The following is a 23,928-nucleotide window of genomic DNA, read 5'->3' as shown; positions in this document are numbered from 1 at the left end:
TTCTGGGAGCTTGAGTCTCTGGGTATTATAAGCGAGAAAACACAGAACCCAGAGGAAACCGAGGCTCTACAGAGGTTCGAGGAAACAACCACCTTCAAAGATGGTCAATACCACGTGGAGTTGCCATGGAAACGAGAAATGCCAAAACTCCAAGACAACTATAGAATCGCCAAGAAACGGTTTGAAGGTCTGAAGAAAAGACTGAAGTAGGATGTGACGTTGTACAGCAGATACAATGAAGTAGTAGAGGACTACTTACAACAGGATATGGCAGAGGACGTGCCCAAGGACAACGCATCAAGTGCAGACAACGTAAAATACTACTTACCTCACCATGCAGTAGTCCGAGAAGATAAGGTGACAACAAAACTGAGAGTGGTGTTTGATGCCTCGTCCCATGAAGATGGCTGTCCATCCCTCAATGACTGTCTACTCACAGGACCGAACCTGAATCCGGATCTGCTCAGCGTTCTGATAAAGTTAAGACTACATGAGATCGCATTCATGGCACACATCAAGAAAGCTTTCCTGCAGATATCCCTAGCAGAGAGAGACAGAGACGCCGTGAGATTTCTATGGCTCACAGGCCCACCAAGGGGAGAAAATGAAGAGGAGCTGCGTGTGCTGAGGATGAAAAGAGTGGTTTTTGGAGCTTCCCCAAGTCCATTTTTGCTGGTAGCTACAATCAGGAAGCACCTGAAACAATATGAAACAGAACAACCAGAAGTTGTAGAGATACTGAGAGAGTCACTCTATGTAGATGATTTCATTGCAAGTTCACGCAATGTTGAAGAGGCTTACCTTGTGACAACAACTGCAAAGCGAATGCTGTCGATTGCAGGCATGGACCTCTGCAAGTGGATGACCAACTCTCCTGAATTAAAAACAAAATGGGAGGAGAGTACGACAACTGAGCACCCGTTGACGCTAGAAACACAAGGATTAGTGCTGAAGGTTTTAGGTTTAGTATGGAGACCGGAAACAGATGACTTTGTGTTTGACCTCAGGCCGCTACTGAGCATTCTAAAGCAAAAGGAAAACACAAAGAGAAGTGTTCTACAGTCGTCTGCACGTATCTTCGACCCTCTTGGTTTCTTAACTCCCTTCACCATCAGGATCAAGTGCATGTTTCAGGAAATGTGGGAGAGGGGACTCAGCTGGGACGAAGAATTACCACCTGATCTGACACGAGAATGGCAACAGTGGTGTTCAGAACTACCCCAGTTACACCAGCTCACCATAACAAGGTGGTACAGAACAGACATGCTGCCACCGAATAGCCACACTCTGAAACTACACGTGTTCTGTGATGCAAGTGAAAGGGCTTACAGTGCAATAGCTTACTTGCAAGGTGAGTCACAAGACAGGGAAACAACAAGTCTAGTCGCATCCAAGTCCAGGGTAGCCCCACTCAAGAAAATGACGCTGCCACGCCTGGAGCTCATGGGAGCTGTGATTGGAGCGAGACTCGCAAACAACTTGATGACCACACTGAAATTGGAAGAAAAACAGATCCAAATGTGGACAGACTCAATGATCGTGCTGCATTGGATTTGCAGCTCAGCTCAGAAATGGAAACAGTTTGTTGCAAACAGAGTGACGGAGATCCAGTCCTTGACCAATCCAGAGTCATAGTCACATATTGAAGGGAAAACTAATCCAGCTGACCTCCCTACAAGAGGACAAACTGTTCGAAACTTGACACAGAGCGAGCTATGGTGGAATGGACCCAGAATTCTGATATCACCCAATCAGTCCGAAGAGACTGATGATAACAAGGTTCCGGAAGAGGTGAATATAGAACTCAAATCCACCTGCCAGGTTACTGTACAACTCACAGCACAGCAATCACTGAACCTGTGTTGGAGCTTGAAAGGTACAGCAAACTGAAAAGAGTGTTCAGAGTCACCGCCTGGATAAAGAGATTCATAGCCAATGCTCGTACAACCATAAAGATGCAAAGTGAACTGACTGCTGACGAACTGTTCGATGCGGAAAGGTACTGGATTAAGGTAACACAACAACAGAGTTTTGGACAGGAGATCAAACTACTGAAGGCAGGAAAAAGCCTAAACAATGACTGTAAAATCAGAGAACTGAAACCGTTCCTGGACGAACACGAACTACTCAGTGTAGGAGGAAGACTGCAACAGTCCAGCTTCACATTCAGAGAGCAGCACCCATGGGTTCTGCCCAACAAGTACAGATACTCAGAAATGCTGATACAGTACCACCATGAGAAGGTGATGCATTCTGGAGCAAGAGACACTCTAGTACAAATCAGAGAGCGATACTGGATCTTGCATGCTAGGCAGCTAGTCAAGAGCACAGTGGCAAGATGTATAGTGTGCAAAAGATTCAAGGCAAGAGCCGGACAGCAGGTCACTGCGCCTTTACCAAAAGACAGAATAACTGAATCGCCACCATTTGAAGTCACAGGTGTGGATTTTGCAGGACCGCTCTATGTGAAAGAAAATGGGTCTGTGAAGAAGTCATACATTGCACTGTTCACTTGTGCGGTAACCAGAGCAGTGCATTTGGAACTGGTCTCAGATCAGTCCACAGAAAAATTCCTGTTAGCTCTAAAAATATTCATCTCAAGGAGAGGATTATGCAAGGTAATCTACTCAGACAATGCAAAAACGTTCAAGAGAGCTGATCAGGACTTGAAAGAGCTGTGGAAGGCAATCGAAGAGCCCCAACTTTTGGCTTTCTTCTCAGAAAGGGGCATCACCTGGAGGTTCATCGCCGAGCGAGCAGCCTGGTGGGGCGGATTCTGGGAAAGACTTGTCAGGTCAGTGAAAACATGCCTGCGAAAGGTTCTTGGGAGAGCTTCACTCAACTTTGAAGAGATGTGCACAGTCCTGACAGAGGTTGAAGCAATTCTAAATTCTAGGCCTCTGACCTTCGTGCACAATGAAGTGGATGAACCACAACCCCTGATCCCAGCACACTTCCTGGTGGGTAAACGACTAACCTCTTTGCCTCCAAAGCCATTTCCAGCTGACACTCAGCACCCAACGCTAAACAAGGAGGACATGACACGCAGATGGAAGTACAGGCAGAGACTTGTGACCAGCTTCTGGAACAGGTGGCGAAGAGACTACTTGCTGGATTTAATGTCAGCACACCGCTGTGATACACAACAGCCCACCCCACTGAAAGCGGGTGACATTGTACTCATAGGAGAAGATAACACACCCAGACAAACCTGGAAACTAGGAAAGATTGAGGAACTGTTTCCAGGCCGAGATGGCCTAGTTAGATCATGTTCAGTTCAGTTGTTCATCTGGGGGGGAGGATGTTGTAACTTTAATGTGTTACAGAGTTAATGTTTAAGTTAATTATTTGAGCTGTATCTAAAGATATTTCTTTACAGTTATTTACATATGTAATTGTATTGGTTAGTATTGAATTACGCTTTTGACTGCAAGTTCCAGAATGCCTTGCGACAGGAAGTAGAGAGTGAACGCGCTAGTTAAGTGCAATTAACAGGTGATTATTTGTGGCTCCTTTGCGCTAGCAGCTTGCTGGCATTGCTCTGTAGAATCTAAAGTTGTTAAATGTAACGTGATCAAGTATTATTACTAAAAGAAGCTTTCATATCAAACCCGACATCCCGAGTCATTACTTTGAAGATAGTTATTCTAAATGATCATAATCTTGATGTGATTGGCCTGACTGAAACATGGCTTAAGCCTGATGAATTTATTATGTTAAATGAGGCCTCTTCTCCTGGTTACACTAGTGACCACATCCCCCGCACATCCCGCAAAGGCGGAGGTGTTGCTAACATTTCCGATAGCAAATTACAATTTACAAAAAAATAATGACTGCGTTTTTGTCTTTTGAGCTTCTAGTCATGAAATCTATGCAGTCTACTCAATCACTTTTTCTAGGCCGTATACAGCGTTCCTCACTGAGTTCCTATCGGACCTTGTAGTCATGGAAGATAATATTCAAATTTTTGGTGACTCTAATATTCACATGGAAAAGTCCACAGACCTACCCCAAAAGGCTTTCGGAGCCATCATCAACTTAGTGGGTTTTATCCAACATGTCTCTGGACCTACTCACTGCCACAGTCATACTCTGGACCTGGTTTTGTCCCGTGGAATAAATATTGTGGATCTTCTTGTTTTTCCACATAATCCTGGACTATCGGACCACCATTTTATTAAATTTGCAATTACAACAAATAATCTGCTTAGACCCCAATCAAGGATCATCAAAAGCTGTGCTATAAATTCTTGGAAACCCAAAGATTCCTACATGCCCTTCCGACTCCACCTACCCAAGGAGTACAAAAATTGGTTAACCACCTAACTGAGGAACTAAATTGAATATTGCGTAATACCCTAGATGCAGTTGCTCCCCTAAAAAACAAAAAATATTTGTCATGAGATACTAGCTCCCTAGTATCCCTAAATTACCCGAGCCCTGAAGCAAGCTTCCAGAAAATTGAAACGGAAAGCAAATTACGGACTCCTCTTTAAATCTGCGTATGTCTTCAAAGCTCAGTAGCCATGAGTCTGCACAACACTGCCAGGACCTAGGATCAAGGGAGACACTCAAGTTTTTTAATCCTATATCTCTTGACACATTCATGAATATAGTCATGGCCTCTAAACCTTCAAGCTGCATACTGGACCCTATTCCAGGTAAACTACTGAAAGAGTTGCTTCCTGTGCTTGGACCTCCTATGATAAACATAGTAAACAGCTCCCTATCCACTGGATGTGTACCAAACTCACTAAAAGTGGCAGTAATATCGCCACTCTTGAAAAAGCCAAACCGGCCTTTATCGAATCTCCCATTCCTCTCAAAAATGTTAGAAAAAGCTGTTGCACAGCAACTTAATGCCTTCCTGAAGACAAACAATGTATACAAAACACTTCGGTCTGGTTTTAGACCACATCAGAGACTGCACTCGTGAAGGTGGTAAATTAACTTTTAATGGCATCAGACCAAGGCTCTGCATCTGTCTTCGTGCTCCTAGACCATAGTGCTGCTTTACACACCATCGATCACCACATTCTTTTGGAGAGATTGGAAACCCAAATGGGTCTACACGGACAAGTTCTGGCTTGGTTTAGATCTTATATGTCGGAAAGATATCAGTTTGTCTCTGTGGATGGTTTGTCCTCTGACAAATCAACTGTAAGTTTCGGTGTTCCTCAAGGTTCCGTTTTAGGACCACTAATGTTTTAACAATATATTTTACTTCTTGGTGATGTTATTTGGAAACAATGTTTACTTTCACTGCTATGCGAACGATACACAGCTGTACATTTCGATGAAACATGGTGAAGCCCCAAGATTGTCCTCCCTGGAAGCCTGTGTTTCAGACATAAGGAAGTGGACGGGGGCAAATGTTTTACTTTAAAAATCGGACAAAACAGAGATGCTAGTTCTAGGTCCCAAGAAACAAAGATATCTTCCTTTGGATTTGACAATTAATCTTGATGGTTGTACAATCATTTCAAATAAAACTGAAGGACCTCGGCATTACTCTGGAGGGGGACCCCCCGATGCGTACGCGTTCGGCTGGAGACAGCCTTGCCGAGCTGCAGACTTGAGACCCAGAGCTGTCTGTATTACGGTACTGCCAGTTATTTTGTGTCTTTTAAAAAAATATATATTTCACCTTTATTTAACCAGGTAGGCTAGTTGACAACAAGTTCTCATTTGCAACTGCGACCTGGCCAAGATAAAGCATAGCAGTGTGAACAGACAACAACACAGAGTTACACATGGAGTAAACAATAAACAAGTCAATAACATGGTAGAAAAAAATGAGAATCTATATACAATGTGTGCAAAAGGCATGAGGTAGGCAATAAATCGAGTAATTACAATTTAGCAGATTAACACTGGAGTGATAAATCATCAGATGATCATGTGCAAGAAGAGATACTGGTGTGCAAAAGAGCAGAAAAGTAAATAAATAAAAGCAGTATGGGGTGAGGTAGGTAAATTGGGTGGGTAGTTTACAGATGGACTATGTACAGCTGCAGCGATCGGTTAGCTGCTCGGATAGCAGATTTTTAAAGTTGTTGAGGGAGATAAAAGTCTCCAACTTCAGAGATTTTTGCAATTCGTTCCAGTCGCAGGCAGCAGAGAACTGGAAGGAAAGGCGTCCAAATGAGGTTTTGGCTTTAGGGATGATCAGTGAGATACACCTGCTGGAGCGCGTGCTACGGGTGGGTGTAGCCATCGTGACCAGTGAACTGAGATAAGGCGGCACTTTACCTAGCATAGCCTTGTAGATGACCTGGAGCCAGTGGGTCTGACGACGAACATGTAGCGAGGGCCAGCCGACTAGGGCATACAGGTCGCAGTGGTGGGTCGTATAAGGTGCTTTAGTAACAAAACGGATGGCACTGTGATAAACTGCATCCAGTTTGCTGAGTAGAGTATTGGAATCTATTTTGTAGAGACATCGCCGAAGTCGAGGATCGGTAGGATAGTCAGTTTTACTAGGGTAAGTTTGGCGGCGTGAGTGAAGGAGGCTTTGTTGCGGAATAGAAAGCCGACTCTAGATTTGATTTTGGATTGGAGATGTTTGATATGAGTCTGGAAGGAGAGTTTGCAGTCTAGCCAGACACCTAGGTACTTATAGATGTCCACATATTCTAGGTCGGAACCGTCCAGGGTGGTGATGCTAGTCGGGCGTGCGGGTGCAGGCAGCGAACGGTTGAAAAGCATGCATTTGGTTTTACTAGCGTTTAAGAGCAGTTGGAGGCCACGGAAGGAGTGTTGTATGGCATTGAAGCTCGTTTGGAGGTTAGATAGCACAGTGTCCAAGGAAGGGCCGGAAGTATACAGAATGGTGTCGTCTGCATAGAGGTGGATCAGGGAATCGCCCGCAGCAAGAGCAACATCATTGATGTATACAGAGAAAAGAGTCGGCCCGAGAATTGAACCCTGTGGTACCCCCATAGAGACTGCCAGAGGACCGGACAACATGCCCTCCGATTTGACACACTGAACTCTGTCTGCAAAGTAGTTGGTGAACCAGGCAAGGCAGTCATTAGAAAAACCGAGGCTACTGAGTCTGCCGATAAGAATATGGTGATTGACAGAGTCGAAAGCCTTGGCCAGGTCGATGAAGACGGCTGCACAGTAATGTCTTTTATCGATGGCGGTTATGATATCGTTTAGTACCTTGAGCGTGGCTGAGGTGCACCCGTGACCGGCTCGGAAACCGGATTGCACAGCGGAGAAGTTACGGTGGGATTCGAGATGGTCAGTGATCTGTTTGTTGACTTGGCTTTCGAAGACCTTAGATAGGCAGGGCAGGATGGATATAGGTCTGTAACAGTTTGGGTCCAGGGTGTCTCCCCCTTTGAAGAGGGGGATGACCGCGGCAGCTTTCCAATCCTTGGGGATCTCAGATGATACGAAGGAGAGGTTGAACAGGCTGGTAATAGGGGGTGCGACAATGGCGGCGGACAGTTTCAGAAATAGGGGGTCCAGATTGTCAAGCCCAGCTGATTTGTATGGGTCCAGGTTTTCCAGCTCTTTCAGAACATCTGCTATCTGGATATGGGTAAAGGAGAAGCTGGGGAGGCTTGGGCGAGTAGCAGTGGGGGGGCGGGGCTGTTGGCCAAGGTTGGAGTCGCCAGGAGGAAGGCATGGCCAGCCATTGAGAAATGTTTGTTGAAGTTTTCGATTATCACGGACTTATCAGTGGTGACCGTGTTACCTAGCCTCAGTGAAGTGGGCAGCTGGGAGGAGGTGCTCTTGTTTTCCATGGACTTTACAGTATCCCAGAACTTTTTGGAGTTAGAGCTACAGGATGCAAATTTCTGCTTGAAAAAGCTGGCCTTTGCTTTCCTCACTGACTGCGTGTATTGGTTCCTGACTTCCCTGAACAGTTGCATATCGCGGGGGTTGTTCGATGCTATTGCAGTTCGCCACAGGATGTTTTTGTGCTGGTCGAGGGCAGTCAGGTCTGGAGTGAACCAAGGGCTATATCTGTTCTTGGTTCTGCATTTTTTGAACGGAGCATGCTTGTCTAATATGGTGAGGAAGTAACTTTTAAAGAATGACCAGGCATCCTCAACTGACGGGATGAGGTCAATATCCTTCCAGGGTACCCGGGCCAGGTCGATTAGAAAGGCCTGCTCGCAGAAGTGTTTTAGGGAGCGTTTGACAGTGATGAGGGGTGGTCGTTTGGCCGCGGACCCGTGGCGGATACAGGCAATGAGGCAGTGATCGCTGAGATCTTGATTGAAGACAGCAGAGGTGTATTTGGAGGGCAAGTTGGTCAGGATAATGTCTATTAGGGTGCCCATGTTTACGGATTTAGGGTTGTACCTGGTGGGTTCCTTGATGATTTGTGTGAGATTGAGGGCATCAAGCTTAGATTGTAGGACTGCCGGGGTGTTAAGCATATCCCAGTTTAGGTCACCTAACAGAACAAACTCTGAAGCTAGATGGGGAGCGATCAATTCACAGATGGTGTCCAGGGCACAGCTGGGAGCTGAGGGGGGTCGGTAGCAGGCGGCAACAGTGAGAGACTTATTTCTGGAGAGATTAATTTTTAAAATTAGAAGTACGAACTGTTTGGGCATAGACCTGGAAAGTATGACAGAACTTTGCAGGCTATCTCTGCAGTAGATTGCAACTCCTCCCCCTTTGGCAGTTCTATCTTGACGGAAAGTGTTATAGTTGGGTATGGAAATCTCAGAATTTTTGGTGCCCTTCCTAAGCCAGGATTCGGACACGGCAAGGACATCAGGGTTGGCAGAGTGTGCTAAAGCGGTGAGTAAGGCAAACTTAGGGAGGAGGCTTCTGATGTTGACATGCATGAGGCCAAGGCTTTTTTGATCACAGAAGTCAACAAATGATGGTGACTGGGGACATGCAGGGCCTGGGTTTACCTCCACATCACCCGAGGAACAGAGGAGTAGTAGGATGAGGGTGCGGCTAAAGGCTATCAAAACTGGTCGCCTAGAGCGTTGGGGACAAGGAATAAAAGGAGCAGATTTATGGGCGTGGTAGAATAGATTCTGGGCATAATGTGCAGACCAGGGTATGGTGGGGCACGGGTACAGCGGAGGCAAGCCCAGGCACTGGGTGATGATAAGAGAGGTTGTATCTCTGGACATGCTGGTCTCAATGGGTGAGGTCACCGCATGTGTGGGGGGTGGGACAAAGGAGGTATCAGAGGTACGGAGAGTGGAACTACGGGGTCCATTGCAAACCAAAACAATGATAACTAGCCTGAACAACAGTATGCAAGGCATATTGATATTTGAGAGAGACATACAATAAGGCATAAAGTGATTGCAGGTCTTGATTGGGAGAGCTAGCTAAAACAACAGGTGAGATAACAGCAGCTAGTCAGCTAACACAGCAACAGCAGGTAAAAATGGCGACGACTAGGCAGAGAGGGTCGGATTAACTACACACAGATCCTGAGTTAAAGCACAGAGCCGACAGATAAAACACAAATAAACGGAATGGAGTACCGTGAATTAATGGACAGTCAAGCAGGCGTCAGCTATGTAGCCAAGTGATCATTGTGTCCAGGGGGCAGCCGTAGATGGAGCAGGGAGGCCTCCACTAAGCTAGCCCGCGGCGTTTAAAGTTAGTAGCCCGGGGGGTGGTCTGCTCAGACGGAGGGGGTCTGCTCAGACGGAGGCCGGTTGAGGGCACAGCGGATGGGGTATTCGTCTGCAGACCAGACGTGGTCGTGTCGACAGAGAATCCAAGCCGGATGGCGATGGCGAAAGAGAGGTTGTGAATTGTAGAATTGTGTGTGCTAACTGGTGCTAGCTTCGTGATTCAGACAGCTAGTCATGGGTAGCAAGCTAGCAGAAGATGGAGGTCTGTTTTTAGCCACGCCGTGCATTTCCGTCGGTAGATTAGTGGGGTTCCGTGTGGTAGAGGGGACCAATCCAATTGTCAAAATAGTTATAGTGGCCTAAGAAGATTGTTCAGATAGCAGCCGATATGCTCAGGACAGCTAACGATTAGCGGGCCGCAGTTAGCAGATGGGCGTTCAGGTTACGTCGCGATGGAGGGGCCAGTTGAATAACTCCCTCGGGCAGATAACGTCGGTATCCCAGTCGTGAAGGCCCGGTGGGGCTCCGCATCGGCAGTAAAACGGGTCTGGATAGGTGATTGTAGCCCAGGAGTGGCTGATGGAACTCTTCAGCTGGCTAGCTCCGGGATAATTGGTGTTTGCTCCGGAATTGATGTTAGCCAATAGTCACTCGGATAGCAGCTAGTTAGCTGCAAGATCCAGGTGTAAATGTCCAGAGCTTGCGGTAAAAATCCGGGGATATGGAGAGAAAATAGGTCTGGTATGCTCTGGTCTGAGTCGCGTTGTACAAAACTGGCAATAGTTTTCCGAGCTAAAGGATAGCTGATGAGCGCTAGCTGTGGTTAGCTGAACTACTAACGTTAGCTAGTGAGCTGGTGAATAATACTTTTGAGGGGAAAAAACAGATCCGCACCACATTTGGTGAGGTGGGTTGCAGGAGAGTGTTTTGAAGTTGAGTTTTTAAGAAGAAAAAAATACACTGCTCAAAAAAATAAAGGGAACACTTAAACAACACAATGTAACTCCAAGTCAATCACACTTCTGTGAAATCAAACTGTCCACTTAGGAAGCAACACTGATTGACAATAAATTTCACATGCTGTTGTGCAAATGGAATAGACAAAAGGTGGAAATTATAGGCAATTAGCAAGACACCCCCCAAAACAGGAGTGATTCTGCAGGTGGTGACCACAGACCACTTCTCAGTTCCTATGCTTCCTGGCTGATGTTTTGGTCACTTTTGAATGCTGGCGGTGCTCTCACTCTAGTGGTAGCATGAGACGGAGTCTACAACCCACACAAGTGGCTCAGGTAGTGCAGCTCATCCAGGATGGCACATCAATGCGAACTGTGGCAAAAAGGTTTGCTGTGTCTGTCAGCGTAGTGTCCAGAGCATGCAGGCGCTACCAGGAGACAGGCCAGTACATCAGGAGACGTGGAGGAGGCCGTAGGAGGGCAACAACCCAGCAGCAGGACCGCTACCTCCGCCTTTGTGCAAGGAGGTGCACTGCCAGCGCCCTGCAAAATGACCTCCAGTAGGCCACAAATGTGCAAATTTGCCTGCCCCTTGACGTCTTCCTGGGGGCTTGGAAATTGCTCCGGACCTCTCCGCCAGCTCCGCAAAGTACCAGAATCCTCCGGGAGGGGTTTAGTAAGGCCCAGGTCACTTCGCTTCCACAGCACTGATCGGTATCCAAGGGGGTCAAGCCTGAGGCGCTGGCATGCCTCTATAGTGCCCCGGCTGCACCCCTTGAAGCCAAGACCTTTCCCCCCGGCTCCAAGATCATTAGCCTCTCTGCTGTTCGTCCTCTGTTGCCCCGTACCCTCCGTATTTTCGCTACCTTTCTGTGTCTAGAGTCAAAACCATGTCTGACTGTCCCTTGTCTTCTGTTTTCTAGGCCCATACCTCCCCCTGTGTTATCGATGGCCAGCCAACGTATACGGTGAGACGCCTCCTAAGGGTTCGACCACGGGGCAGGGGTATCCAGTACCTTGTTGACTGGGAGGGTTATGGCCCGGAGGAGTGGTGCTGGGTTCCCGCTAAAGATATCTTGGACCCGGCCCTCATTGCTGACTTTCACCGCCGGCACCCCAGTCAAGCAGGTATCCGCCCAGGTAGCACGTCAGCTGGCATCCTTAGAGGGGGGGGGGGGGGGGGGGGGGGGGGAGTACTGTCACGCCCTGTACTGTTTCACCTGTCTTTGTGATTGTCTCCACCCCCCTCCAGGTGTCGCCCATCTTCCCCACTTATCCTCTGGGTATTTATACCTGTGTTTTCTGTCTATGCCAGTTCGTCTTGTTTGTCAAGCTTACCAGCATTTGTCCTGTCTTTTCCCAGACTCTCTTTTTCTCATCCTCCTGGTTTTGACCATTGCCTGTCCTGACCCTGAACCTGCCTGCCGTCCAGTACCTGTGCCCCGTCTCTGGATTGCCGACCTCTGCCTGACCTGAGCCTGCCTGCCGTCCTGTGCCTTTGCCCCTGTTGCTGTAATAAACATTTTCACTTCTACAATGTCTGCATCTGGGTCTTACCTTATCCTAATACTTATACCAGAGTAAACCCTTTTTTTAAAGTGATAGTGCTTGGGAGTCTATGCTCCTGAAATCCACCTTGAATGAATATGCATCTATGATACCTGGTGATGATTCATCAATCTTCTTGAATTCAAATGTGACTTAATGCAATACAATAAGGTTTGTATGAGTGCATGTGTATATTCTGTACCTGCCTGAAGTGACAAACAATTCCATCTGAACCGCCCTGGCCTTATTAACACTTTCAACTAAAGCTAAATATCTTGAGCCCTGCCATTACGTTATTGCTTGATTCGGCAAGTATCTGAAAGCGCAAGCTAGGGAGACAATGGGCTGCAGGGTGATTTGCACATGAATGTCTGTGAATTAGAGCATGGGTTACAGAGGAAGGCCTTCTCCACAGCCATGGGCCCCGGCCGGGCGGTCAGGCAGACAGAGGTCAGCTCGCTCTCTAAAGCCCAGGTGAGATTCTCAGACACAAAAGGCCAAATTAAAATTCAATCAACATGGACGTAACAAAGCCTAGGAAGATGTATGAGATGATTTGAATGGGATTCATAAAAGTATAATATTTCTGCCCAACCAATGGATACCTTGTTGTCATGGGTTCCATATACGCTGAGTGTACAAAACATGCTCTTTCCATGACATGGACTGACCAAGTGAATCCAGGTGAAAGCTATGCTTCGTTATTGTTGTCACTTGTTAAATCCACTTCAATCAGTGTAGATGAAGGAGAGGAGACAGATTAAAGAAGGATTTTTAATCCTTGAGAGAGTTGAGACATGGATCGTGGATGTGTGCCATTCATAGGGTTAATGGGCAAGTAAAAATATCTAAGTGCCTTTGAACGGTGTATCGTACTAGGTGCCAGGCGCACCAGTTTGAGTGTGTCAAGAACTGAAACGCTGCTGGGTTTTTCACGCTCAAAACAGTTTTCTGTGTGTATCAAGAATGGTTCACCACCCAAAGGACATCCAGCCAACTTGACACAACTGTGGGAGGCATTGGAGTCAACATGGGCCAGCATCCCCGTGGACTCTACACCTTGTAGATTCCATGCCCTGATGAATTGAGTCTGTTCTGGGGGCAAAAGTGGGTACAACTCAACATTACGAAGGTGCTCCTAATGTTTTGTACATTCAGTGTATGTCCCAGAACAGAGGACTACATTGTCCGTAAAATGAAAAATTGTACATCAGTAATGTTAGATTAAAAGGTGCACTCTTTGATTGACCTTAGTTTAGCTCAGTAGTATGTTTTAGTCCCACTTGGCTAATGCGTATAGCTGTGGGTGCACTGCAGACTGCTGTGGTGCTTCTGTTGTGGCCTACCTCTTCACTATTGGCCTTTGTGCTCTCTCTCTCTCTCTCTCTCTCTCTCTTTCTCTCTCCCTCTCCTGAATCTCATTAGCAGGCCACCTATGAACCCTGGTGTAGAGTGGGGCAGAGAAGGCACAGTGGACAGCCATAATGATGAGACCTTATCTGGGGATTTAGTCCCTGAACCACAGCTCCAGGCGACCAGATGTTCAAATGTTCAAAATCGCATTATAATTAACCGTATTTAAAACAGAGCAGAAAGTCCATGCTTATAGTTATTCCCGTGATCCCCACTCTCTCTATTACCCCCCCCCCCCCTACCTCTCTCTCTGTCCCTATTTTCAGATGAGGCAATTAATATGGAAAGGCTCATATTCTGTAAATTCCTATGAGATGGGCTCACCAAAGCTGTTAAAGCCAAGTAGACTAATTAGTATTCATGCAGGTTTTCCTGTTACAAGTCAGTTTTCCCTCTGGGACCAAGTAGTAGCTTGGGTAGACAGGCAGCGTTCATCCTTGATTATGTGAGCAGAATGCCACTGCTGAGCCAGAGCACAGCAGCAAACAAAAAAATTCTTAGGCAGCAAATCAATTTCTGTGACCTTCTAAATGGAACTGACTACAGAGTCATTCTTTAACCCTGTATATCAGGGAAAACACATTCTGAGATGGAATGATTACTGGCTATTATACAAATCCATGGTTTCTGTTTCAGTTAATAACCATTTACGGCAAAATTATACATACGCTAGGATTCAGTGGCAATAAACAATTGCTTTAATGCACTAGTCATGTCTTTGTTTTGCCAATTAAAATAGATCTCGGAAACCCCCTATTATTCGAAATGTAAAATGCCTTGATAAAGAGTTTTTTTCTTTTAGATGCATAAAAATTGGTATGCAAATTGATAATTGAATATTCTAGGTTGTAATAAGTAGTGGGGATGGCCTTTCATGCTCTGTGGTTCCATAGATATATGCCATTGAGTTGCTGGGCACATTTTATACAGTAGGCTCTGAAATGATTTATGCATCATTGCACTCAGCGGGTTTTTACTAACCCAGCATATAGAATATGGTCGCAGAAACACATTTTGTAATAAAGATGTTTAGAAATCACATGAACAATGATCTATTGTTGAACCCTCCATGTGTAGGCTACAGAGCACTGGAAATTGCTTTGTGCTGACTGAGGTTTGGTTTCCAAGACATTATTGGAATACAAGAGGCATATGTTCAATGCAAGATTGTTATTATTGGATATTATTATTATTGGGTTTTAGGAGTACCAACTAGCACAGAGACAACATACATTCTGAAAGTATTCAGACCACTTGACCATTTCCACATTTTGTTACAGCCTTATTGTAAAATTGACAGCAACAAAAAAGATTCCTCATCAATCTACACACAATACCCCATAATGACAAGGCCAAAACAGGTTTCTAGACATTTTTGCAAATTTCTTAAAAATAAAAAACTGAAATATCACATTTACGAAAAGTATGAGTCAAGGGTTTGGACCCACCTACTCATTCAAGGGTTTTTCTTTATTTTCTTACTATTTTCTACATTGTAGAATAATAGTGAAGACATCAAAACTATGAAATAACACATATGGAATTAATCACGTATTAACCAAAAAAGTGATAAACAAATATATTTTATATTTCAGATACTTCAAAGTAGTCACCCTTTGCCTTGTTGACAGCTTTGCACACTCTCGGCATTCTGTCAACCAGCTTCATGAGGAAAAAACCTGGAAAAAAACAGGTGTGCCTTGTTAAAAGTTAATTTGTGGAATTTCTTTCCTTCTTCATGCGTTTGAGCCAATCAGTTGTGTTGTGATAAGGTAGGGATGGTATACAGAAGATAGCCATATTTTGTAAAAGACCAAGTCCATATTATGGCAAGAACAGCTCAAATAAGCAAAGAGAAACAACAGTCCATCATTACTTTAAGACATGAAGGTCAGTCAATCCAGAAAATGTCAAGAACTTTTAAAGTTTCTTCAAGCCCCGTCTCAAAAACCATCAAGAGCTATGATGAAACTGGCTCTCATGAGGAACGCCACAGGAAAGGAAGACCCAGAGTTACCTCTGCTGCAGGGGAGAAGTTCATTACAGTTACCAGCCTCAGAAATTGCAGCCCAAATAAATGCTTCACAGAGTTCAAGTAACAGACACATCTCAACATCAACTAATCAGAGGAGACTGCGTGAATCAGGCCTTCATGGTCAAATTGCTGCAAAGAAACCACTACTAAAGGACACCAATAATAAGAAGAGACCTGCTTGGGCCAAGAAACACAAGCAATGGACATTAGACAGGTGGAAATATGTCCTTTTGTCTGATGAGTCCACGTTTGATTTTTAGTTCCAACCATCGTGTCTTTGTGAGACGCAGAGTAGGTGAACAGATGATCTCCGCATGTGTGGTTCCCACTGTGAAGCATGGAGGAGGAGGTGTTATGGTGTGGAAATGTATTGCTGGTGACACTGTCTGTGATTTATTTAGAATTCAAGGCACACTTAACCAGCATGGCTACAACAGCATTCTGCAGTGATACGCCATCCCATCTGGTTTGCACTTAGTGGGACTATCATTTGTTTTTCAACAGGAAATGACCCAACACACCTCCAGGCTGTTGTCTGTACTATTTGACCAAGAAGGAGAGTGATGGTGCTGCATCAGATGACTTGGCCTCCACAATCACCCAACCTCAACCCAATTGAGATGGTTTGGGATGAGTTGGACCGCAGAGTGAAGGAAAAGCAGCCAGCAAGTGCTTAGCATATGTGGGAACTCCTTCAAGACTGTTGTAAAAGCATTCCAGGTGGAGAGAGAGAATGCCAAGAGTGTGCAAAGCTGCCATCAAGGCAAAGGGTGGCTACTTTGAAGAATTTTAAATATAAAATATATTTTGATTTGTTTAACACTTTCTTGGTTACTAAATTATTCTGTCTGTGTTATTTCATATTTTTGATGTATTCACTCTTATTCTACAATGTAGAAAATAGTCAAAATAAAGAAATCCTTTAATAAGTAGATGTGTCCAAATTTTTGACTGGTACTATTGTTATTATATTATTGCTATATTATTGTCTCAAAGTCCCTTTTGTTTGCCAGAATGAAATCCCACTGGGCACAGACGTCAATTCAGCGTCCGTTCCACAACGGTTCAACGTAATTCCATTGAAATGACGTGGAAAAAACGTTGATTCAACCAGTGTGTACCCAGTGGGATATTCACTCCTTTTGGCTACCTGAACATCATCGTGTATCCTAGGGTTGAACTTGGCCTGTGGTTCACAGGCCCAGATCGTGAGCTCTGACTGTGGGTTGGTTAATTAGCAGGCCGTCCTCTTCAGCCTGCACCGTGTCATATTAGACTCAGCTCAGCTTAGCAATCTGCTTTCCAGAAGGCTCCGTGCACGATACAGGACTCAGCATTGATACCTTATGCTCTGTGATTGAAGGCAATCTCCGGGGAGGAAGGGCTGAATTTATTCATGGTGCAGTCCCCACTGCCACGGGAGACATGTCTCTCCTCTCCCCGCCTGCCACACATCCACACCGCTGCTCTTCTGCATTTTTTCTTGAATGCACAAATAATGCTAAATTATCTGAGGGAGTTGAACATCTTGTTTTTCCACCCTAGCGCGCCGTCATGATGTCTCTATCTCTTTCTCTGTGGGTCTCTATGTTGAGCCTGTGCTACAGAGATACAATATAAACATAGTGACCTTTAATTGCATTACTAATGTCCCCAGCCCAACCCATTTCTCCCCCTCTGGTCCTGGGGGAATACAAATGTTGACATATATCAGTCCATGCCCAGGCCAACTGGGCCACAAGAAGTGACATTAATGTAATTCCTTTCTGTTGGCAGAAATCTGTTGATAATAGATATGTTAGCAAAGGTGATGAAAGCAGATTAGCCAAAACACAGTGGGGGGATCTAGGGGCTCACTGTTATTAACATGTTCAGGGAGCCCAGAGAGCTCCCTGCTCCCTACCAGGGGAATAGGGGTCAGCCGTTAACATGGCTCTGAAATGCTAATGCCCAACTTGAAGCACATGCCCCGCACAGCCTGGCAGAGTTTATTTACCATTCAGGGCTGAAATCTTTATTAGCCCATGACATGAATGTTGGCTAGATGAACCGGACCTCTCCGCCCGTACCCGTGAATCGGCAGTTTCCAGAGGCTCTTGGAGGGGCTCAGGTGAGCTTGGATCCTCTCGGGGATGTATACGCCGGGGACTTCCGCAGTTCATCAGCTGCAAGATGGGATCCCTGAGTGAGCGATTGGGACCGCAATCGGACCTCTTTTCCCTCCTACGTTCCCGTAGCCGACCATCGATCCGGATGGTTAAAGTGATGAGTGAGCCAAGATCTGTATTGTACAGAATTGTTTCTTTATGTACACATTAATACAGTTGAGGTAGTCAACAGGTAGGAGAGTAACAGGCAGAAAGTAGATGTGTGATGTATACCATTGCTGTAGGCTATTCTGTATGTCTTGGCCCTCTGACTTTGTGATCAAGAGAGACATGTCAGGCAAGGTGGTTTCAATGGAAAGTCATTGCTCCTGGGGGAGGAAACTTGTTGGACTTGTATCATCAAAGCAGAAGGGCCAAAGAAGTACACTTATGTCTGCTAGTGCTCGAGCGGAAGAGGCATTTTGACAATTAGCCTTATAAAAATGTGTTTTCCCCCTGACATCAAAACATGAGTGCTATCAATATCCAGTTACACAATACATACACTTGCTCACTCAGACGTCCACGGACCTGTGCAGGAAGTTGACTGTATTGCGCCATTAGAGTTTGTTTATCTGCAGATATTGATCTCTTTTTATCTATTTGTGGATGTGGTATTATGTTTCTGTCTATGAGTGGGGGCTTGGAGCCACTTTACAAAAGTCATATACCTTAATAAGGTTTGGCTCCATCTGCATCAATGCATTATTTTGTGGTCTTGTTTGATAGGGCAAATTGGGAAAAAACATAAATGGCAATAAATTGATTGCTTCCAATGAATGACGTTTGATAAGCCAGAGTGTCTCTCTCCCTATATGCAAACAACAACACTTGTATCAAAGTCATCCACAGACACGAGTGTAACAGTATTTGTGCCTTTCTTAACTTTTCAAAAGCCTTTCAGTCTTCACTTGATTAAAGTAAAGCATCGTAGCATTGAGTAAATGACTGTTTTGACAGTCATCTAGTTCTCTATGTGTGGGGTTAATGCCATTCAAACCAAGCTCTTTGATTGGGTAAAAGTGTGCTGCCTGTATTCAATTCATTTTTATGAAATCTGTCATTTTAAGACCTAGTCCTGACAATAAACTTTCATTTCCCATTACTGCTCTTTGGAAAATACATTTTATTTGTAGGACAGTGAAGCGGTTTAGTTTTGCTGGTATGAGTTGTTGAATTCAATGCTCCACATTGAAGGCAAAATAAAACATTTTGGGGAAAACAGTGTGGAAAGCTATGGACAGAATAACAAGGCATCACGACCCCTTGACCCTGAACCCGTCGTGTACTGCTCTGTACTACCATCAGGGGTAGCACTGTCTTCACCCTCAAATGAATGTCACCAGGTAACAGAACTAAATGACTATCACCCCATAGCACTCACTTCTGTCATCATGAAGTGCTTTGTTAGACTAGTCAAGGATCACCTCTACCTTACCTGAAACACTAGACTCACTTCAATTTGCTTACTGCCCCAATAGATCCACAGACGATGTAATCGCCATCGCACTGCACACTGCCCTATCCCATCTGGACAAGAGGAATATCTATGTAAGAATGCTGTTCATTGACTATAGCTCAGCATTCAACACCATAGTACCCTCCAAGCTCATCATTAAGCTCGGGGCCCTGGGTCTGAACCCCACCCTGTGCAACTGGTTCTTGGACTTCCTGATGGGCCACCCCCAGGTGGTGAAGATAGGAAACAACACCTCCACTTCGCTGATCCTCGACACTGGGGCCCCACAAGGATGTGTGCTCAGCCCACTCCTCTACTCCCTGTTCACCCATGACTGCGTGGCCAAACATGCCTCCATCTCAATCATCAAGTTTGCAGACGACACAACAGTAGTAGGCCTGATTACCAACAATGACGAGACAGCCTACAGGGAGGAGGTGAGGGCCCTAGAAGTGTGGTGCCAGGAAAATAACCTCTCACCCAATGTCAACAAAACTAAGGAGCTTCGTGGACTTCAGGAAACAGCAGAGGGAGAACCCCCCTATCCACATCAACAGGACCGCAGTGGAGAAGGTGGAAAGCATCAAGTTCCCCGGCGTACACATCACTGACAAACTGAAATGGTCCACCCACATAGACAGTGTTGTGAAGAAGGCGCAACAGCGCCTTTTCAACCTCAGGAGGCTGAAGAAATTTGGATTGTCACCTAAAACCCTCACAAACTTTTACAGATGCGCAATTGAGATCATCCTGTTGAGCTCTATCACCGTGTGGTACGGCAACTGCACTGCCAACAACAGCAGGGCTCTCCAGAGGGTGATGCGGTCTGCCCAACGCATCACCGGGAGCAAGTTACCTGCCCTCCAGGGCACTTACAGCACCCAATGTTACAGGCTGGCCAAAGAGATCATCAAGGACATCAACCACCCGAGCCACTGCCTGTTCAGCCCGCTATCATCCAGAAGGCGAGGTCAGTACAGGTGCATCAAAGCTGTGACCGAAAGACTGAAAATGTTTACATATTTTGCATTACTCATCTCATATGTACAGTTGAAGTCAGACGTTTACATACACTTAGGTTGGAGTCATTAAAACTTGTTTTTCAACCACTCCACAAATTTCTTGTTAACAAACTATAGTTTTGGCAAGTCGGTTAGGACATCTACTTTGTGCATGACACAGGTAATTTTTCCAACAATTGTTAACAGACAGATTATTTCACTTATAATTCACTATAATACAATTCCAGTGGGTCAGAAGTTTATTAAGTTGACTGTGCCCTTAAACTGCTTGGAAATTTGCAAAAAATGATGTCATGGCTTTAGAAGATTCTGATAAGCTAATTGACATCATATGAGTCAATTGGAGGTGTACCTGTGGATGTATTTCAAGGACTACCGTCAAACTCAGTGCCTCTTTGCTTGATATCATGGAAAAATCTAAAGAAATGAGCCAAGACCTCAGAAAAACATTTTTAGACATTTAAAAAAATTGTAGACCTCCACAAGTCTGGTTCCTCCTTGGGAGTAATTTCCAAATGCCTGAAGGTACCACGTTCATCTGTACAAACAATAGTACGCAAGTATAAACACCATGGGATCACGCAGCAGTCATACCGCTCAGGAAGGAGACGCGTTCTGTCTCTTAGAGATGAATGTACTTTGGTGCTAAAAGTGCAAATTAATCCCAGAACAACAGCAAAGTGAAGATACAGGAGGAAACAGGTACAAAAGTATCAATATCCACAGTAAAACGAGTCCTATATCGACATAACCTGAAAGGCCACTCAGCAAGGAAGAATTCATTGCTCCAAAACCGCCATAAAAAAGCCAGACTACGGTTCGCAACTGCACATGGGGACAAAGATCGTACTTTTTGGAGAAATGTCTTCTGGTCTGATGAAACAAAATAGAACTGTTTGGCCATAATGACCATCGTTATGTTTGGAGGATAAAGGGGGATGCTTGCAAGCCAAAGAACACCATCCCAATCATGAAGCACGGGGGTGGCAGCATCATGTTGTGGGGGTGCTTTGCTGCAGGAGGGACTGGTGCACTTCACAAAATAGAGGGGAAATTATGTGGATATATTGAAGCAACATCTCAAGACATCAGTCATTAAGTTAATGCTTGGTCGCAAATGGGTCTTCCCAATGGGCAATGACCCCAAGCATACTTCCAAAGTTGTGGCAAAATGGCTTAAGGACAACAAAGTCAAGATATTGGAGTGGCCATCACAAAGCCCTGACCTCAATCCTATAGAAAATTTGTGAGCAGAACTGAGAAAGTGTGTGCGAACAAGGAGGCCTACAAACCTGACTCAGTATTATTGATTGTATGTTTGTTTATTCCATGTGTAACTCTGTGTTGTTGTATGTGTCGAACTGCTTTGCTTTTTCTTGGCCAGGTCTCAGTTGCAAATGAGAACTTGTTCTCAACTAGCCTACCTGGTTAAATAAAGGTGAAACAATTATTATTATTTTTTAAGTTACTGCAGCTCTGTCAGGAGGAATGTGCCAAATTCTTGTGGGAAGCTTGCGGAAGGCTACCCAAAACGTTTGACCCAAGTTAAACCATTTAAAGCCAATGCTACCAAATACTAATGAACTGTATGTAAACTTCTGACCCACTGGGAATATGATGAAAGATATGAATAAATCATAAATCATAAATCATTCTCTCTACTATTATTCTGACATTTCACATTCTTAAAATAAAGTGGTGATCCTAACTGACCTTAGACAGGGAATTTTCATTAGGATTAAATGTCAGGAATTGTGAAAAACTGAGTTTAAATGTATTTGGCTAAGGTGTATGTAAACTTCCGACTGTATATCCTGTATTCTATCCTCCTGTACTGTATCTTAGTCTATGCTGCTCTGACATTGCTCGTCCAAATATTTATATATTCTTAATTCCATTCCTTTACTTTAGTTTGTGTGTATTATTCGATATTACTGCACTGTTGGACCTAGAAACACAAGCATTTCGATACACCCGCAATAACATCTGCTAAACACGTGTATGTGACAAATAACATTTGATTTGATTTGAGGATATATGCAATGTATCATGACTTGTTGAATGAGGTAAATAAATGTGCCAAGATGTTTGGACAAGTGTATCTGGCTCCTATAGGGTTTTTGGTTCTACTTTAACTGTACAACAATTGAGATAATAAATCATTCATAAAGTAGTGCATGCTTTTTTAGTATGTGGCACTGTGGATATGTCACAGGGCTATGTCATATTAATCTCAACCTTATTATTGCGTGACTCATCGATGATTTGTGAAGCATTTTGATGAAGACTTTATAGCTGCTCTATAATGCCTTTATCATTTTTTGTTTGTTGTTCAAAGTGTGACCAGGTCTTTTGGTTTTCTTGGAAAAATACTGTAATTCTTCATTGAAATGCCAATTAAGTGAGTTTAGCACTTGTGAAGCAGTCCAAGGCCTGTGCTGTGTATAGAACAAGGTAATGTGGACCACAGATTCAGGAAGGGCAATGCGGTCAATCAAAGGCTACCTTTTCTCTCTCAGTTGGTGCGTAGGGGTGTTCCTGACGGTAATTCTCTGATTTGACTTTGATGTACCAATTTGTGGTTGATGAATAATTGTCTGGTTTGCTGATAACTTGTGGGAGTCAAGTGCATTCTGGTGGCACTCAATGCAAATAGGGATATTTGGGTTCCTCAAATCACGACAATATCCCCTTCATGTCTACCTTTCCTTTCCGTGGGTAAACTCACCAATTAGCTGTGTTTGAAGAAGGAATTTTTGATTAGAGCAATCAGTAAACAGCAAGGCCTCTCCATGATTGTCCTTCTGATTAGATGAGTTGTCACTTGAGAAGTTGTTGGAGATTTTAATTTATGGCCTTATAGTCCTGAAAAGTACTGTAATTACCTCATCCATTTCCTGTAGTTCAGCACTCGGATTAAAATTCAATCGCATTGTAGATTCTGATAACCTACTTTTTCCTCCTAAAGTACCTAAGTAGTGTCTCTCCCACTGCGGAAAGAAAATGTCAGACACATCATTTAGGCACAGAGGGAGAGAATTAGCATTTGCAGTTTATTGTTGACAGGATGTAGAGTAGGCTACTGGTATATGTGATGAGATGGTTCAGCATACATCTAGATTTTAGTCCATATCAGAAACCAATGTCATTTTACTGCACAGTGGATCCACCTCCCAAGGCCTTCTCAGATACATACAGTATATAGTAAGTATATAGCAACTCTATAAGGCCATAAGCAAACAAGAAAACACTCACACAGAACCGGCGCCCCTAGTGGCCGGGGACTTTAATGCAGGAAAACTTAAATCAGTTTTACCAAATATTTACCAGCATATGCAACCAGAGGAAAAAAAACTCTAGACCACCTTTACTCCACACACAGAGATGCATACAAAGCTCTCCACCGCCCTCCATTTGGCAAATCTGACCATAATTCTATCCTCCTGATTCCTGCTTACAAGCAAAAACTAAAGCAGGAAGTACCAGTGACTCGCTCAATACGGAAGTGGTCAGACGACGCGGATGCTAAGCTACAGGACTGTTTTGCTAGCACAGACTGGAATATGTTCCTGGATTCATCCAATGGCATTGAGGAGTATACCACCTCAGTCATCGGCTTCATCAATAAGTGCATTGACGGAGTCGTCCCCACAGTGACCGTACGTACATATCCCAACCAGAAGCCATGGATTACAGGCAACATCCGCATCGAGCTAAAGGCTTTAAGAAAACCCAATATGCCCTCAGACGATCCATCAAGTAAGCAAAGCGTC

Source organism: Salvelinus fontinalis, chromosome 15, assembly GCF_029448725.1.
Source record: "Salvelinus fontinalis isolate EN_2023a chromosome 15, ASM2944872v1, whole genome shotgun sequence".
Taxonomy (NCBI): domain Eukaryota; kingdom Metazoa; phylum Chordata; class Actinopteri; order Salmoniformes; family Salmonidae; genus Salvelinus; species Salvelinus fontinalis.
Note: the sequence above shows the minus strand (reverse complement) of the source record.